Below are 20,855 nucleotides of genomic sequence, written 5' to 3'. Positions count from 1 at the left end.
CATTAATTACCTTAATAATGGAATGGAGAATATGCTTATAAAATTTGCAGATGATACCAAATTGTACTTTGTAGGGCAGGATTAGAATTCAAAATGGCCTAGACAAATTGGAGAATCAGTCTGGGAGCAAGATGAAGTTCAGTAAAACAAGTGTAAATACTACAAGTGTAAAATACTTCCCTTTAGGAAGGAAAAAACAAATGCTCAACTGCAAATGTGGAATAATTGATAATACTACAAAAAAGGATCAGGGGATATAGTGGTTTACAAAATGGGTATGAACCAACAATGTGATGTAATTTAAAAAAAGACTAATATTATTCTGAGGTGCATTAACAGGAGTGTCAGAAGAAAGATATGGAAGGTAACCATCCTGTTCTACTCAGCACTAGTGAGACCTTTGGGCAGTACTATGTTCCGTTCTGGGAACTGCATGAGAAGAAAGATGTGGTCAAATTGGACAGAATCAAAATGATAAAAGGTTAAAAAACCTAACCTATGAAGAAAGATTTAAAAAATTGGGTAAGTTCAGCCTCATAAGCATTTCAACTCATACATAATACACATCTTTAAGAATATCTAAAAATCCTGAAATGTGAATCAAGTACTACTGTTGGACACCAATTTTTCTGGAAGTCTGGGTACTGCAAACTTCTTTTTCTAAATGTCCATGCCATGTACTCATACTGGGGCCACTATATGCCTATAAATAGTTCATGGTTCACCACCCCTCTGACGCCTCCTGCTGGACATTCTGGGAATTAGCTCCATCATTCTTTGGGATGGCCCCAGTTGGTGGTGCTTCACCACTGTCTCCCCCCACTGTCTTCACTGCCTCCACTATCTTGGCCCATGGCATTACTGAACCACAGAGTCCCCCCTGAGTACATCCCCTCTGGCAGCATCTCAGCCCCACTATCGCCTTCCCTTCTGGGGGGATGTGTGACTGACGCTCCTCGCTTGCCTCAGTGGCCAAATGCAGTCCTTATTTAGGCCAGTCTCCTGGGACATCCATCCCCCCACACCCCATGCTTTATGAAAACTGGCTTATGAATATAAATGTACATAACTCAAAGATGCTTTAAACAAAACACCTCATGTAACCTATCAATTCTTATCTTACAATCTGTTGGATCTGTATATCCTATTTTGGTGCACGTGTCTTTCTTGTATGTGAAGTTAGGAATATGAAGTACGAGTCTGTTTATAGTTTTAAATGTGCTAATGAGAGCCATCAGTGGTGCCCCTGATGCCTAATGGCTTAGTGATCAACTCAACAACTTGTAAACAGTCTTGTTTTTTCCTGTAAGTCCAAGCAGTGGTTGGTTCTAGAAAGGCATATGACTATACTACCTGGTACTCAAACCTATTTTGAACCTTGTATTTTTCAATGGAAGAGGTGATGTAAAACAAAGGATTCCTACCCTGGGGGAAAGACTTTAAGCAATGGGATGCCATCAGCCCTTTTGTCTTTAGCTGGCTTTTGAAACTGACTGTTACACTCTAAGAAGAAACACAGAGCTTTGAAGGGTTGGAGACCCCACTAAGAGTAAAAGAGTTTGTTCAGGCCAGGAATCTAGGTCCACCTGCTACTCTTGGTCCTGGCCCAGGGACTCTACTGCTGGCAGCTACCTCTTCCCCTTCCTCCCATTCCTGCTGTCTATTTTCCCTGGTCCCTTCCCTCTCTTTCACTCCCCCAGGGAGAGGGAGTGCTTCTCTCCTCCTGCCCTGCTGAGCAGCCCTTTTATATCTCACTGTTCCAGCAAGCCTTCCCCAGAATGGCTCTCCCAATCAGCTTTTCCCAGATTGGCTGCCCTCTATGCACCTCCCTAGAGCTCTACTGCCCCTCAGAGCCCTGTCTGGGGCTAACTTCCCACTACAGTGCCCCACTTCTCACTGCTGTCCATTGGCAAAAGGAAAGGAAATCAGCAGAGACTAAATAATTCTTTCTCCCAATTCAAAATCTGACTATTTAAAGCTATTCACTTCATCCACTTTGGCAAATATTTGTTAGTCCTTTTTTGCAAATCTGATATGGATTTTCTGCTGTCTGCGCCTATTTTCAAGGATAACAGAAAACAGTGACAGGCACATTACTGCCAGTTGGCTCACATTACACAGTAGGCTTGCCAGATCTATCCTGATGCAGATATGGCCACCAAAAGCATCTTCCTTCAGTTTTCATTTGAACTGTTCTAAGTGAACCAAGGATTAAGGCATCATTACACAAACACAACACTATATGTCGCTACATTTCCCAAGGAGCACCTCTCTACAGATTACATACATCTTCATTGCATAGGACTCAAAACATTCACACTACCCTTTAATACCTACAAAGATGTTGTTTGTTTCTTAGTTTTGGTTTTCATCTTTTTTAAGGAAGGATTTTCTTCAGTAGGCTGCTGACATTTTTTTACAGCAATGGAACACTCTTCCAAAAAGAGAGATTCCGAAAATAAGAATTTACTCCACATGGCAATGGGAAGGGAGCACCATGTCTTCCATTGGTTTATTCCAAATGTCATAATAATTGCACCTCCAAAAGTTTTAATAGACAAACTAGACCAACAATGTGAAGTAGTCTCTTTCTGAACTTTATCATTAATATTGAACTGTTTATAAATATATCTATTTTCTGTGAATTCTTAATCACTGCAAGGCCTGGCCAATACTATATACACTTTTGTCTAAAATCTGTGGATTTCTGAAGATGACTAAGTTAGATTCCAGTGTGTCTACTCATCCATGCATAGAGCTCCTATTGATTTCAACAGGCCTTTCATGAGCAGAAAGATTGCACAATTTTTATTACCATTGTTGATACAAACTTCAGAGGTTAGTTTGTTTAAACCTGTGCTTGCAAATGAGGCTTAGTCATAGGGTTCACAAATAATGCCACATTAGTAACTACACTCAAGATAAACATTTCTGAGAATGAGAAAAAGACACACACAACAATGTAAATTACTTAACATTCAAGTCTGGACTTGTTTTTTTCCACTCTGCAAGCCTATGAAAGGCATGAAATCTGCTTAATTCCTAGGTGTAGTAGGCACACCTTGTCCCTCCTACCAGGTGATTTGTGTAACCTTTTATTGCATTAAGTAAATCAAAGTGTCACTAGCCCAGCCTTTTAGGCTCAACACTGCAATTGTTACTGATGTCATTCAGACATAAAAAGAAAGCTGAGTAAGAATGAAAAGGCAAGGAAATCCCCAGTCTCTTCAGCACTGTCAATGGGGAAGACGAATAAGGAAGCTTGTTTAACTAAAGTGATAGAAATGTAGCCGTGTTAGTCTGGGGTAGTTGAAGCTAAAGTGCTACATTGTCCTGCATTTTAAGACTAACAAGATGGTTTATTAGATGATGAGCTTTCGTGGGCCAGACCCACTTCCTCAGATCAAACTTCAGGTTTGATCTGAGGAAGTGGGTCTGGCCCACGAAAGCTCATCATCTAATAAACCATCTTGTTAGTCTTTAAAGTGCTACATTGTCCTGCATTTTGTTTAACTAAAGACGTTCTTGTATGATTTAGAGATATTGCAGGATTAGACATAGTCCCCTGGGGACATGCTAACATAATTTCAAACAAATCAGAGTATACAGGACCCAATGCCTAAAAAAAATATTTGAATATTTGTTTCATACATTGCCACATTTGATAACCTTGCATTGAAATAGTTGCTTTTGTCTGTCTGACTGAAACAAGTTTTTAACTTGCATAAGGTAAAGAAATCTGAAAACCAGTTAGAAAATCTGAGTCTTTAATGGGAATTGAGTGGGAATGGCATGTCTCAGGAGGTGCACAGCACCTCAAAAGTTCAGCCACTAATTTTTTTAATGAAAGCTAAAAATTCATCTGCAAGCTTTTGTTGTTGTGGGAAGATTGCAGCAGAATAGAATCTGTTCTTTTCCAGGAGCTATGTTCAAAACACGATTGGTCTAAACTGCCGTGCCAACTGACTCAGGTTTGCAGGGTGTAGGCTTAATGGGCTGTTTAATTGCAGTGTAGACATTTGGGTTTGGGCTGCAACCTAGGCTGTAGAACCCTGCAAGGAAGGAGGATCTAAACCATTTATCTTGTTTGCAAGTAAAGGTTGAACCTCTCTAATCTGGTACCACCGGGACCTCTTTCTGAACCAGAGAATGTTCTAGACCATGGGCAATCAACACTGTCTAGCAGCATTACCAACACTTTCATTGCTTATTGGGCTGTTAGAGGACATTTAGGGATAAATTAGAGCTAAATAACAGCACAGAAGCCTGGGAACTTAGAACATTTAGAACTAGTGGCTGAAAACAAAATTTATGGGATCACAGGAAACTTGTCCAAACCCCATGAGAAGTGGACATCTGGCCAACTAAAATCATTCTGGATTACGGATGTTTCCAGACTAAAGAGTTCTTGACTACAGTGATAGAAGTACCACTTCTCCAGATGTAACTTTTTGCAAGATTTTTAAAAGACAAAAATGTATAATTTTTATACTAAAAGATAGGAAAATAACTAAAAGAAGAAATAAAATACCCTTACAATTCAGAAAAATAAGAGAGACAATTCAAATATTACAGTGTATATTTAAAATATTCACACTAGATAGTGTACTGCTTCCAAAAATGTTTATTCAATCAGCAAATAAAAATTTAATTCAAAGAAGAGTGGATAGCCACATAAATTTAGTCAGCACTTCTGAAGATGCAGGTTCATGTGACTTGTCCAAGGTTCCAGGGAAAGTCATTGACAGAGCCAGTATTAGCACTCGGAAGTTCTTGATTTGTTCAATCATTTTTCTGTTTGCTTTTATTTTTCTTTTAGTAAAGAAAAAATAAGAACTTTTGGATCACAGGCCAATTTACAAAATCACATCGACCATGTGATATATGTACTTTATCCTCTGTTTGAAGTGTTTGGTAAAAACATAAGATTCACATCAGGGATGTAAGGGAGTAGTCGACTAGTACCTGGAAAGTTCACAAGATACATAGGGTACATAATCCACATTGTCCCTGAGTTTTTAAGGGGTGTGAGTTTTTAAACAGCAGATAATAAGTGTTCTCGGATACTTCACCCACTCAGTGTAAAGAGTCAGAGTCAGTGGTGGTAGCGCAGGTATGTTCATAGGTAGTGTGTGTCCCTTGGTCAGTCGGTGTCTGGTGGGTCTTATATAGAAAAATATAGTCTGTCAGAGAAGGAACTGGATTATTTCCCTAACCATATCCCTTGTCAGTTGTCTCGTTCATACATCCTGGTACTGCCAGTGTCCTGTGATCTGCTCCATGTAAATATCTCTAGACTATCTGATGGCATTGGACACCATGAGCTGCCTCATGAGCGAGACATGTTCTCTGCATGTTCTCAGTACCAGCTCATTGTGGGGGCCCTATGCGCTCAGGGCTCTCACGATCAGGGCATGGATATGGACACTGTAGCCTTGGGCTCTCTGGATGTCGGACAGTGGGATGTATTTTTCCAACTTCTGAGATCAGGCCCTTTAGAAGATATACTAAAGCAAAACTGGCATACAGAGTAAATTCAGAGGTTTTTAAAGAAGCAATATCACTTTCAACTCTATATGTGTGTGTGTGTGCGCGCGCGTGTGTGTGTGTGTGTGTGTGTGAATGAGCGTGAATGCTTACTGTGACTGATCTAACATCAAACTAACAGGAGAGGTCAAGTTAATTTACTTCAAAAATCTGTTCTTCAAAGATTTAAATGAAGCTAGGTAAGAATAAAACCTAATCTGCTGTTATCTCAGTTTGTCAGTCAGGTCATGAATTTACAGGCTTTTATTTATTTTAAATAAAAGAAATTGGTATAAATATGTGAACAGAATGATATAGGCTCAGAAGAGATATATCAGTTGTTTGAGGGTATTTTAACATAATTCAACTCCATTTCCTTTAACAAAAACAATTTTTCTTTAAAATACTTTGGGTTTTCATGAAAACAATTTTTTTCACAAGTTCATTTTGTCAAAAAGCAGGTTTCTGTTGAAAAAAACAAGTCAGTGGAAAAATTCTGACCGTATCTACTCATTCTATAGTCACTTGAAATCTCCAACATTATTGCCTTTTAGTTTCATTAATTGGGTAAATCACTGAAACCTTTTTACGTGCTAGGCAGTTTGACAGTTGAAAGAAAATGAATTATTAACACCATTCTTTAGCAAAAGATTAGCCTACAGATTATTTAAAACAATGAATGCTTCTTAACCCATATATTTTACAAGCGTTGTCTGGGACTATAACTGTATCTATACAACTCGGACTGAAACAGATCTTGCTTTAAGGTATGTTAGCATAGCTCCATTTATTTCTTATTTCCCTCAGTGAGACTGGGTGAAGAATCAGTTTATTGACTGTATTCAAGTCTGTTGAAATATTTGAAAAATTAAGTAACAGTGGAATGATCTTTCAAGAGACTGAACCCTACTTCGGTTATCCTGACTCCTAGTTAGAAGAGCAGACAGAGTGGTGTTAAATAGGGCTATGACTTTAAATAGAAAACAGTATGTTCTTTCCTTTTAAATGGGAAAATCTCTTTCTTCCCCTATGAATAAGCACTATAATGATTTAACAATCAATATATTTATAGCATGCTGAATAGATACTATAACCATAAGACAGAGTTTTTGATAGGCTGTCCTCTTCCATGGAAAGCCTTGATAATTTGTGTAGCATGAATAACACATGAAATAAAATGCAAAATATTGAAAGGTCAAAGTAGTAGAGACCTTTACAGTATTTAAGAGGATGCATTTGGCTTGAACATTCTAATACCTATTCTCATGATAAAGCCTTCACTGAACACAATGAGGCCACAGTATGAAGCCAACCTTCTGATAATGATCTTTATGATCTGGACACATGGCCAAGAAACACTGGAGATATTCCACAGAGATTTCAACAACCTACACCCCACCATCAACCTCAGCCTGGACCATTCTACACGAGAGATCCACTTCCTGGACACCACCGTACAAATCAACAATGGAAAATTAGACACCACTCTTTACAGGAAACCCACCGACTCATACAGTTACCTACATGCATCCAGCTCCCATCCAGAACACACCACACGATCCATCGTCTATAGCCAAGCCCTTCGATACAACCGCATCTGCTCTAACCCCACTGACAGAGACCAGAAGCTTCAGGATCTCTACCAAGCATTTATAAATCTCAACTACCCACCCAGAGAAATAAAAAAGCAAATTGAAAGAGCCAGACGAACACCTAGAAACCATCTACTTCAAGACAGACCCAAGAAAACCAACAATAGAACACCACTTGTCATCACCTACAACCCCCAACTTAAACCTGTCCAACACATTATCAATAAACTACAGCCTATATTGGAACAGGATACCATACTCAAAGAGGCTCTGGGAGACAGACCCATAATCTCCTATAGACAACCACCTAACCTCAAGATGATTCTTACCAACAACCACAGGACATACCACACTAATACCAACCCTGGTACCTTCCCTTGCAACAAACCCCGTTGCCAGCTTTGTCCACATATTCATTCTGCTGATACCATTATTGGACCTAACCAAGTGAGTTATAAGATCAAGAACACATATTCCTGCGCATCCAGAAATATAATCTATGCTATCATGTGCCGAAAATGTCCGTCTGCTATGTACATTGGACAAACATCTCAGACACTTCGCCAAAGGATTAATGCCCACAAAACAGATATCAGACAAGATCACAAAGAGAAAACAGTTTCTTGCCACTTTAACCAGAAAGGACACTCTCTAAATGACTTAGCCACCTGCATTCTGCTACAAAGACCTTTTACATCTGCACTTGAAAGGGAATCCTCTGAACTGTCATTCATGTTAAAATTCGACACTTGCCAACAAGGACTTAACAAGTCTTTGAACTTTCTCACCCATTACCAAGACAGTTTCCCCAATTATCACCTGTAATACCATTAACTCACAAACATCCCACTCTCCCTACCAGCAATTCACAGACACTTACCTTCCTTCCTCCCCCTTCCCACCCCCCCGCATCCCCCTTCTGTTCTGCAATGTGATTTGTCCTTTTCATATTTGTTCATTTTTTTTAATTGTATCCTTTGGTATATATGGTTGTGACTACTTTCTTCCACTATTTGATCTGAGGAAGTGGGTCTGGCCCACGAAAGCTCATCATCTAATAAACCATCTTGTTAGTCTTTAAAGTGCTACATTGTCCTGCATTTTGCTTCTGATAATGATTCTGTCAAGAACTGGCAATGGGAAATGATGCTGTGTTGGAAGCAGACTTACAAAACTGAGAATAAACTGAGTGGAAGTCTGATTGTGCTGTTAGCATAGTTCTGTACATCAGCTTCACTTTATGTAACCAAGGGGTTTAGAATTCCCAGACTGACCAATGTGTCTGGGAGATGTGTAAAGTAAAGAAGCTGGGTGGCTCAAGTATTAACAACAGGATAAAAAGCCTAGTGTATTTCAGACCTCTAGTCTGAAGATAAAAAATGGTCTTTCAGCATGACAGATACCACTGCCTATGGTTGTGAAAGGCAAGATACAATTTAAAAAACATTGGCCCACATGTCCCCTGTGGCATGACTACTTTTCTTTGATCCACTGGCAGGTAGTGGACCTAGAACAAATCCCTGACTGACCTATTGGCCAGTTATTGCTGTTGGCAGCTATCTTTGTTTTTAGGTTCTTAGGCCACACCCCTTCACCATGGTATCTGAGTAGTATAACACTTTGGCTGCTTTAAATTATACTGGGGAATAGGCCGAACCCTAGCCAGCTTTGGGGAGCACAAAAGAGGCTAAGAGTTACTTAAAGTCACCCTCCTCTTCCAAATTGTCCTGTGTGTACATCAACCAAGGATTTCGGCCTTTGTGGGGAAAAAAAGTTGCTCTGTGTATTCTTTCTGAAAAGTGCTTCTAAAATTGTAAGCTTTATTTTCCAGATTGAACTAAATAGCTTCAGTTATCCTTTTAGCCTAGTAAATTTATGGAATGTTACACATATATATTATATGATAATAAGGTTTTGTTGTGTCAATTAGAAAGTCAACTGTGACATGAAAAAACAGAATGAGAAAGTTGAGATGCTCTTGATTTTCAGCTATGGAAAGCTTTTGCATACTTTGACAGTTTTCTCTTATAAAGTAGGGAAACAATAGCTGCACTGGCCCAGCTCAATGAAAGAATTAGAAATCATCATCAAAGCAGTGCTGCAACCGGCTCAAATATGCAGCCATGTTGAATCAAAAGAATCAGCACAAAAGAAAACCTGATTGTTTTTAGCCAGTCTATTAACATAAGATCAATTACCAAGTAATGCTAATTAGGATGTGGAGTGGATTTTAAATACAAAAAGAAAGCAAAACAGGAAAAGATCTAAATATACATATATGTATTAGCCTGTTGAAACAAAATACACTTCAATCTTGCTTTCAAAGGCAAAGGCTGGTTGTAATGGTTGTTATTAATTAATTTAATTTATTTATTAATTATTATTATTATTTACTTGGCCTCACCATTGTGCTCAGCACTACATGGAACATAAACAAAGACATGAGAGTTTTGCACTGACTTCTAGGAGGCTAGAATTTCATACTTGGTCTTTAGCCCATGCTATTTAAAATAGATTTAAAACAAAAATACAAGAACAAAGTGTACTGACTGACCAGATGATGCATTGGGCTGTCTGGGGATTTTTTAAAATTCATTTTCAGCTTGAAAAAGATCAATTAACTTATTAGGAAATCCTGGCGGTATACAGATATAGATAATAAAAATGGTCTGCAAATGCATGGGCATGTGATTAGTTTAGAATAGATTAGCTCAATAAAATTAGATTAGATTCTGTGAAGAACTAAAAGGAGATTTGGAATACGTTTACTGACATATAAGTAGGATACCTCGTTGTAAATGACTTCTAAAGTACCTTTTGAGAGCTTACAATACCCACACTACTGTTGCAGTTCTGTGTTTCTTCTAGGGAGAGGCTACTGAGCAGGGAGTCCACACAAGGAAACTCAATATCCTGCAAATCCTAGACAAGGTGAAGGATTGCAAAGAGTGACTCTGGGCAGAACCAGGCACATTATCAGAGATAGGCAAATACTGGTTTTTAAGTTTGGCAGCTCCGAAAAAAAATAATTTTAAATAAAAATCAGCTTCGGACCAAATAAATCCAAAAATTGCCAATTTGGCACATTGTAAACAATCCATTTCTGACTGAAATATTGGGAATTACAATGAATAGTAATTGGGACATACAAAAGGACTAAAAAGACTCTGAAGGCTGATACGGCATGCTAGGATGTGGTCATCCCAAATTCAAATTCCTTCTCCGGTGACTAACTATTAATATGAAGTGGAACAACTTCAACAGGAAAGATTGAAACAGGCCTACATCAGACTAGCCCCATGGCTAGAACATTGGCTAGCAACGAGTTCAAATCCCTTCTCCTGATGAGGCAGAGGGGGAGGAATTGGATCGAGATCTCCCTGATTCTGGGTGAGTGCGCTAAACTTTCTGGGTGAAAGTTACAAGAGAGACCTCCAGTAAATTTGTGACAAATTCTCAATGGTTTTAAGTTCACTGCAACTGTGTTCTTCGGCGTATAAATGATTTATCTGAACATTTTCATTCAGCTGACTTGGGCTTGTGCGATCAGGCTTCAGAGCTCTAAAATTGCAATGTCATAATTTGGGTTCTGCACAGACCTGGCCAAAGAGTTTGTGGGGCCCGCGGTGGCACGCTGACAGCAGGGCCTGGCCAGTGGATGCTCTGGTCTAAGTGAGCGATTACAGAGTCCAGCCCGGGCAGCACAAGTCGCTCGCTGAATAAATTCCACAACACACTGGCAAAGTCAGATTCTGTGCTCCCCATACAGATAAAACACAGCCTGCGGCGGAAAGAGAGAAAGGCGAGCAGATCAGGGCTGCATTCTGGCTCACTACAACCAAACACAGATTAGAGCTGTCAACACACACGCAGGCCAAGCCAGTTCCTGCAGCCTTTCCAATGCAGCCAGGCTGGAGCCCAGATGCCCACAGGGCGAGGCAGGGAGACCCCAGCCCAGGAAGTGGAAGGGTGCCGGGCCGGTACCTATTCAGATATCCTGTGTGAAAGCCAGTGAGATGAGTAGCAATGGCAGCCCCATGGCACCACAGGTGACCAGCTTCTCCAGCTCCAGCTGCAGCCCCAGCCCTTTATACTTGGGCTCAGCATGGCATGGGGCCCAGGCAACTACCTTGCTCCTCTCACATGGCTCTACAACCCTGTGGGGTGGAAATGGTTCTCAGAGCTAGGTGCCAGCATCGCAGTGCAGACATTCATGCAGGGGTCTCATGTGAGGAGTGTCTCACACCCCAAGCCTGCACATCTGCACTGCAATTTTAGAGCCCTGAAGCTGGAGCCCTGTGAACCTGAGTCAGCTGGCCCAGGATTTGAGACTCAGTGCCACAGGGGTTGTATTTTTCTGAAGAAATTTAAATTATTTCCACATACGAGCTATTATAGGCTTGCTAAATAAATCTTTCCTCTTCTCTTTCTATTTATCATAAGAACATTTTCAAAATGAATTCATAGTCAAGCCTCTCAATAATTAAGAACATAACTTTAGAAACAGATTACAAACAAGAGTGCATTTGAATAAATTAAATGTTCAAATACATTGGTTAAATTTAGGGATGCTCAGACAACTAATTATGGTGAAAATACAGTTGTGCTTGTGTTTGTAAGTTAATGACCCCACCCAACAGCTTGCCTATGTGTTTCTACTCTCATTGCTCCCCTTACATGTATGATCATGTTTGTTATTCAAGTTCCATGTGTTAGAATCTGAAGGGGTAAATAAATATAATTGTACACTATTTACAGACATCTAGCATTGGAATAAAATATGCCCATGTCAAATACTGTTGAGAGATTTTGACAAAAAAAAGTATTTTGTATCACGTAAATGTTCAGAATGATGAAAATGTGTGGGCTCTCCTCTTTTTCAGGACCAAGTTCCCAGTGGGGTCTCAACTCCAGCTCTGTTGATACATGTTCATGTTTCTGCTTATTGTTTTTGTTCATTATCATTAGTACTCACAGCTTTAAAAGTGGAACATCAATTTCTGCTCATTTCCACACACAAAGGGATTTTACTTACAAACGCTATCCTTTGAGCTCACAAAGAATCAGTTGTTCAAACATCAAAAGCAGCCAGATTTATATTTATAAACTTTATATATTTTTAACATGTTAATGAATATATATTTTAAAAATCGTCATGCTCCCCACATGGGCAATGGTGATCAGGTATAGATGAACAAAGTAATTTAAGAATCATTGCTCAAATTTAAATTCAAGGATAATATGTTAAGGAAATATTACTCCATCTATGTATGATCCCATGTTATACCACACCCTGGCTATGTCTAGACTGCCACTTTCTGTCGGAAAAAGGTACACAAATTGTGCTCTGCAATTTGCGTACCTTTTTCCAATATTTTTGTCAGAAGAGGCTTTTCCAAAACTTGGCCCATCTACGCTGGGCCAAATTTCAGAAAAAACTCCTCTTTCAGAAGAGTCCTTCTTCCTCGTTGCACAAGAAAGACAGGGCTTCCGAAAGAGCACGTCTGCTCTGCCGTAAAAAATGTCGGAAGAGCAGACGCGTTCCCTGGAGTCTAGACATAGCGCCAATAATTACATATCTTTCTGATTAACTTTTCTTATTTCATTTATTGGAGAGTTTCCCTATTTTCCCCAATGTAGCAAAATCATAGCTGCAGTAAGCAAATGAAACAAACCCCAAGCTCTCATAACTGATGATCATCACAAAGAGATAAATGATGCTAAGCATTTCCAGACTTTTCATGTATCTCATTTCCTTACCAAGGAAATGAATCAACAGTAAAGATAATCAGTGCAAATGCTGCATTATAAATGTAGGCACAAACCAGAAATAAAGAAAGAATAATAAATAAATCTCACAAGGTAAAACAGTGTAGGTTAATTCTTGGTGGCATTTTATACAAAAAGTTGTTGTCTATTATCTCTTTCACCGAGGCTGCTTAAATATGTCAGAGAAATTCATTGTAGAGAAAAGTCACCTGAACATTGACTTTTCAGGTGAGCTATTAGATCTTTCTTATGAATTTTCTGGGACACAAGCTCCTTTTTAAGACGCAATATCACTGTGACACAGCTTCTCCTTACTGTCAGGCCACACATCATAATTGTTTTATAAAGCCATGTTCATAGAGCCAATATTTTCTCCATGATCCATTTAAGAGAACTGTCACTAAAGAAAACCACTCAAAAGATAGTCACAGAAGTAACCCTCTGTCTCAACCCTTGAATGTGGGATAGGAAACACTATTCCTTGCGACCTTTAAAATTAGACTGGATAACCACTAGAAAAGATACTGTCAAGCAATCCTGCCTTTGGCAAGGGGATAGACTAAATGAACTACTGTAATAGTTCTTTTCTATTTCTTACTTCTATAACTGTACAATAGAGAAGGTCTTTAAGATTATGTCCTACTTTATTCTTTTAAGAACTTATAGTAGCTTCCTCTGTAATAGCTCAGCAATCAGAATCCAGGAATTCTAGTGGCACGTTACAATATATTTCACAAATTATCTAAATATGCTTTTAAAAATGCAAAACTCCCTTTGCAAATTGCATAAAAAATAAATACATTCCATTCCTGGCATGTCATTTTGAAGTGCTAGTCATGGTATAATAGACTATTTGAGAGATACAATAACAGGGTTAGCATTTATCATTTACTCCGAGGTCTTCTGAGCAGAGGCAGACAGCTTATTCAGAAGATGAAACAGAGGAGTGTCAGAAAGTGCATTAAAAGTTCCTAAGAGGTTCTGGTGACTGTCACTAAGCTCGTTTCACTGCAACAGATTGAAAAATGTGAAAGGTTTTTCAGCTGAAGTCTTGTGCGATTAGAAAGAGGATTAACATGAACAGTCTATGAGCTAATGCCAATTTCTTTCTTTCTCCTCCTCTCCCTCCTTATCCTGAAATAAAGTTTTTTTTGCTTCCCAATACAAGCGTTTTCTCTATTGGGTGTAATAGATAAAGGAGATAACATTTTTAATAGAAGCAGTTCATGCAATGTAATTGTACACTACCAGTATATACTGTGTAGTAAAGATTCACCCAAAGCAGACTATACTAAATTAAAGGGCTATTGCAATGACGTAGGGTCACAGCCATTCATTCACCCCATTCATTTGCTGTATGCATATTTGCACATTTTGCTGTTCCAAATATGTCCTCAAAACCTATTCAGGCAAAGGAACAAGTTCAGGTTAACATTCAAAGCCAATTCATACAGAAATAAACCAGAAGTGTCTCAGGACAATCAAACTAAACTTCAGAATCTGATCTCTGCAGATGCAGAATAGGAAAACATTACTTCCTAAGATTTCTAATATACAAAATCACCTACACAATGCAGTCAATGGACCAATTTTTGCCTTCATTTACAATTACCCTACTTTTCTATATGCTGATTTTGGCCAGGTTTCTATAAATACTCTGATCATGTACATGAAATCACTTTTGTATAGAACAGCAACACAATAGGAGAAATAACCACTGTCACTAGTAACACTACCAATTTCTTCAGGGTTGAAGTTTAATTAATTAACTTTACACTTTCTAAATAAACTTAAAAAACAACAAATGGTCTGGTAGCACTTTATAGACTAACAAAACATGTAGATGGTATTAAGTTTATCCTGTACAGACTTACTCAGCTACCCCCTGAAGCTTCCTTTACACTTCCTAACGTCCAAACCTTTCATTTAGGTGCTCCTGTCCAATGCAACCTAAATGCTACAATAAAAATTAAGGGTGAGGGGGACAGTTTTAAAAGTCACTGAAAGTGGGAAAATGAGTGACAGAGGGGAATTAATAACCTTCAATTAACATTCAAATGATTTCTCTCAACTTTCTTTGATGAGAAACGTTCTGTCCATAAGAATGTGGAAGAGGTTCCAGTCCTGATTTAATTAATAATTGATGGACTCTAGCTTGAAAACACTGCCTTAGATACAGTATCCAAAACAATTTTCCAAACAATCTTTTTGTTCAGTGGATAGTGCTAAGAAATGCTTAATATGGCTGATTTCCATGTCCCAAGCAGCTAACTTCTGAGCATACCTTACTCCTGTCGAGACGGACCATGGTTGAAATTCTGCCTCCTCTGAGGTCAATGAGAGCATTGTCACCGGTTTCAATACATAGAGCATTTCTCCCCCAATCTTTTGACTGTTATGGAGGGAAGAAACTGACTAGCAAACAAAGAGCATAGCCTTTTTTAACCAGGAGAGCCAGTCTTATTCTATTCTATACACTCTTACACTGCCCTCAATATTGTAGCATCTGAGCATCATCCAGTTGTCAGCATTAAGCAATATGACTAACAGATGTCAAGTGCATTTTCTGCCTTCTCTCATACCCTTTTCAGGAGAAGAATTGTTTATGTAGAGTTTTGTTTGAGATAGAGAGGGGTAGCATACATATTGTAGCTGTTTCTGTTACAGAAGGCAAGGTTGAAGAAGTGTGCCTTGCATATGGAGCAACAGAAAATATGCTTTTTGCTCTGGTGCATATAGAAAGAGAAAGTTTCTTTTAGCATCCTTACTCTACCTTGTCTGCTTCTAGTCAGTAATTTTAAAATATACTATGGTTAAATACATTAAGAAAACAAATGTAATTCTAGGGCAGGTTCCACACGTATACTCAAAATCCCCAAAGCTGAAAAATTCTCTGAAAAATCTCCAAAACACATAAAGCATATGAATCTCCAGAAAGATCCAGTCCCTCCAAATATCCCCAAAGCTCTGGGGCCTCTGAAAAATTTTGGGATAGGGTAGAAATATTTAAAGATCACTTCTTTTATTTATTTTTCACTTTAAACAAAACCCCATTATATGTTCACAAACGTATTATAACACCTACACTAGTGTACACTGTGAACATCTCAACATTTACCTTTTAATTTCTTTGGTTAGGTAGTGGTCAAATTTAATTGCTGAGGGATGGGGGCATTAATTTCTGAATGGGGCTTGTGAAAGGAAGATTATATGCCCCATTATTAGCATTACATAATATTTTATCCAGATAGAGACAGAGCCAAAAGTGAATGAGACCCATCAGTCTGTTCATTGAAGTAAGAAGCTTTGGTAATGCTTACACATTCTAAACTACTTCCGTAGATACAACTTCAAACAAGTTTCTATTTGCTTTCTTTGTAAAAGCTTCTGGAGGCATGCACTTAGTAGAGCCAGTGTGCCCTCAAAGCAAAAACAAACATTAAAAACAAAAAAAGCTGGAATGTAAAAGTACCGCACTAATAATAAGCCAAAGGACTAGATGTCTGGACATTGATACAGCAGATATCAGTGTACACTAGTACAACTGTTTTGCCAAACCATTTAATAGGTGAAATTCTGCCCTTACTTTCATACTGAAACCACTGCTGAGGTGGCATAAGTGTAAAGAGAATACCAGGGATTGCCCCTCTGCCAAGTATTTTGGCCAAACTGGACAGTCTCTAGGACAAAGGATTAATGGACACAAATCAGATATTCGAAATGATAACACACAAAAACCTGTTGGGGCACATTTCAACTTGTCCAGGCATTCATTAATGGATCTAAAAGTGACTATATTATTACAAAGCTACTTCGAAAACCAGCTGGAGAGAGAAGCTGCAGAACTTAATTTCATTTACAATCAAGGTTGTAACCAAGGTTTGAACAAAGACGTGACCCGGATAGGGCACAGCATTCCACACCCTAATGACATAAAAAGCTAAGCCCCAGGTACTTACAACCCACTCTATTAGACTCATTTAGCAGGGACACTCTAATTGACAATATTTTTTTCATTTTTTTTTTTTTGCTTCTCTTTTCCTCCCCGACCCCTCTCTTTCTCTGCTATGTATTTGTACCCTGGACCCCTTGCTCCATTCATCTGAAGAAGTGGGTTGTGCCCATGAAAGCTCATGATACCATCTACGGGTTTTTTTAGTCTATAAGATGCTGCAGAACTATTTGTTCTTTATTATGTTTTTTTCTGGGGATTGGTTTATTTGAATTTTAATTTGGGGGGGGTGTATTTCTGAGAAGTTGTTTTTAGCTCTAATCATTCATTAATTCTCTTTTCATCATTTATTATATTCTGCCATGTTATTCAGGCCATTTGCATTTCAGAATTTAGATACAGGAGACTGGGATGTAAGGTTCTCCAACAGATAGTTAACCCTTAAGGCATTAACTAACTATTCAAATTCAATTCCTAGTGCTCACAGAAATCTTAGAACTGTATTTACAAAGACAGCAGTTTGTAGACACAGAAGATACCAGTGGACAAGATTACCAGCTCAAAACATTTCCAAATAATTCACTTAGAAAATAGTAAAATCGCACCCAGTTACATTTCATATGTCAGAAGTGTTTAAGGCTGTATACGTGACAGGTTGACATTCTGAAACCAGCTACATTTTCTAAACTGAAAATCTATATGCTCTATTGTTAGTCATAGCATTCCAGACAAGGGACTTCAGACAGGAAACAGAGAACTTTAATTAGAAACCATGAAACTACACATTTTTGCTAGGAGGGCTACAAAGAGAGATTTATTGAGTGCTAGTTACAGCCAGATGTTCAAAAGGATGCATTCTGTTTGTGGAACAACACCCACCATAGGTCATCAGCAGGCATGAACCTGTGACCTACAGCATCACACAGACCACAGCACCAAAAGCACTGACTACTTAAACTGCACGAATACCACTATTAGCTTGTAACAGGAATAGGCTCGTATTCTGGATGTGGATGAACCATTAGAAGAGGCTTCCATTTAGCTAGCATGTTGCACTCACCCCCCTGTAATCAGGCTCATGTATTTTCATCTGCAGACCAGAATGCCCCAGCATAATAAATTCTGCATATTTAACCAGGTGAATTACAGAATCATGTCCATGCAAATAATCATTGATTAATCACAGTGTGTAGCTGTGAAGTTAAGTGCAGCTGGAGCCATTATATTTGCACATGGATATCCATCAGTTAGCTGTGCTATATCTAAATAGTAGTCCGTGCCATATTGGCTCTTAGGTTCAAAATATTTATATGTAATTGCTCATATTGCTTAGTCCGTGCCCTTAAACATAATCCTATGCTTATGGCACAATTGTTTGAAGTGGAAATGGCAACAACACGCTCATTTATAAAGTATTATCTGGAGCTTTTATCTGTTTAGAGTATAGCTCGTTTTTCTATAATTTGGTAATTACTTCCAACATGGCATTGCATTTTTAAGAATAACAAGATGGGCGAGATAACATCTTTTATGAGATCAATTTCTGTTGGTGAGAGAGCCACACAGAGTTCTTCTTCAGGCCACAGAGGTTACTCATCTTGTTTCTTTAATATCCTGACACCGACACAACTACAACTATACAGTAGTATAGTTCGCCGTTAATGGTGGATATGTTCCTGGCACCACTGCAAATAGCAAAATCTATGAATACTGGGGGCAATGGCTTTTGGCCCCCCCAGTGAGTTCCCCATGGCTCCCAGTGTGGGGAGGGCCTTGACCACTGCTGCCGTCTGGCAACAGGCACCCCCCAAGGCCACTGTCTCCCCTCTCAGACCAGAGAATGGGATGCATGTGAGGAGGGAGGGCAGGAGAGACTTGCAAATAAGCAAAATTGCAAATAGTGAGTCTGCAAATTACTAGGGTCTCCTGTATGGATAAAATGAGGCCTGTATAAATTAGCTGTTGCCACTCAAGAGAGAAATCTTGGAGTCATTTGTGAATAGCTCTCTGAAAAAAGCCACTCAGTGGGCTGCAGCAGTCAAAAAAGCAAACAGAATGTTAAGAATCATTTAAAAAGAGATAAAGACCAAGACAAAAAATATCTCACTGCCACTGTATAAATCCATGGCACACCCACATCTTGAATATTGCATGCAGATTTGGTTGCCTCATCTTAAAAAAAGATATCTTGGCACTGGAAAAGGTTTAGAAAAAGATAACAATGGAATGAGGCAAAATTATGACACAAGATTAATAAAACTGGGAGTTTTCAGCTTACAAGTGAGACAACTAAGGGGGGAAGTAAAGTGGTGACTGTTGTTGCTGGTAGGGAAAAAAAAGTGCTATTATAGCTCTTCAGTCAGAGGGCTAAGTAGGAAACCATTAAGAGTCACAGCATTTTCCTTCCTCCTCTCCTTGTCCCTCTGACTCATCCATGCACACATTCACAAATTGCTTCCTGGCCATAAAGAGCACTCATGAGAAAAGGCTGTGTAGTCCCCCTCCTCTTACCAAGCATCACACATCCCAGCTTTAAACCCGGTGCAGCCAGATGGAGAGTCAAAGGTCATTGATGGTCACTGATTATTTTTAAGTTCCATCTTCTAGCTGGAGCTTTTCCCATGGATATTTAATATCTCTGCAAGTGCACTGTGTGTGCTTTGATGTGTGCCAGGACTTTTGTGTGCTGCTATTGTAAAAACCTGACCAATGGCAACGCTCTCAGACTACACAAATGTGCCACTGTGCAATAGAATGGCACCTCTGCTCTCTGTTTAATACTAAAGGATGGATTGTTGCAGATCCTTATGCAAGGCAGGAGGGTGCAAGAAGCCATCTCTCCTGCTTGTAGACACAATTGCCAGCCCTGTAAATAGAACTAGCAAACCTCAGGGCACATGCCACACCAAAGTGACTGCAATGCAGAGAAGTCATTGGCCACATCTACACCAGGAGCTGGGGTGTGAACACTGAACTAGCAAAATATGTTGATGACAAAAGTGAGTGAGGATGGAGGAAATCCCCAAGGACTTAATAAGTCTAGTAAATGGGGTAACATAATGCTCAATGAAATGCAAAGCAAGCAAAGACACCTATAAACACCACAGATAAGTTATAAATTACTGTGATATCATAGGGTCTAGACTACAAGCCTCTTTCGAAAAAGGCTTTTTCAAAAGAATCTTTCAAAAAAGCCTCTTTCGAAAGAGAGCATCTAGACTACAAGCAGATTTTTTGAAAAAGCGAGCTACTTTTCCAGAGTCTAGACGCTCTCTTTTGAAAAAGCACAGTTTGCATTCAATAGCGCTATTTTTTGAAAGAGTACTTTCAAAAAAAGGCATTATTCCTCGTAAAATGAGGTTTACTACGATCAAAAAAAACTGCCACATTCTTTCAATTTACTTTCGAAAGAATGCGGCTGCAGACTAGATACAGGTGAAGTTTTTCAAAAAAAGGCTACTTTTTCAAAAAAAAAACCCTGTAGTCTAGACACACCCATAGTGTAAATGAGCTCAGAGGTACCAATGAGAACTTCTGATCAACATGTGAAAGTTGTCAGGGCAATTAGGAAGTTTGAGAGCATGCGTATGTAAGGATATCCTTCCTAAGAAGCTCTAAAAACCACACCCTCTCCTCTCTTTTTTTTCAAATCCCTTCTGAAACCCACTTCTGCAACTCCTACAAGAAGCTCAAGGACTAAATCCTCTGTTCATTTATGTGATTTATTCATCCTCAGAGCAAATTGCTCCTTTATGTTGATGGCAGAGATCTAGTATTAGGAGGGAAAGGAAAAGGGGGGGTTGCTGCTGCAGATGGGAATTGCTGTAGAGGAAAGATGAGGAAGTTGAATGATGGAGGGAGGATAAGGGGGAAAATTTTCAAGCAAAAATGTAATAAAACATAATACTTTGGCTCACATGTTGATTCCTTTCCCTTTAACCTTCTGTTTTTCTCTTTTTGACACCTGCACTCTTTGGGGCAGAGACTGTGTCTTAATCTGTTTGGATGGTGCCTAC

The sequence above is a fragment of the Pelodiscus sinensis genome, chromosome 5, assembly GCF_049634645.1.
Source record: "Pelodiscus sinensis isolate JC-2024 chromosome 5, ASM4963464v1, whole genome shotgun sequence".
Lineage (NCBI taxonomy): Eukaryota > Metazoa > Chordata > Testudines > Trionychidae > Pelodiscus > Pelodiscus sinensis.
Note: the sequence above shows the minus strand (reverse complement) of the source record.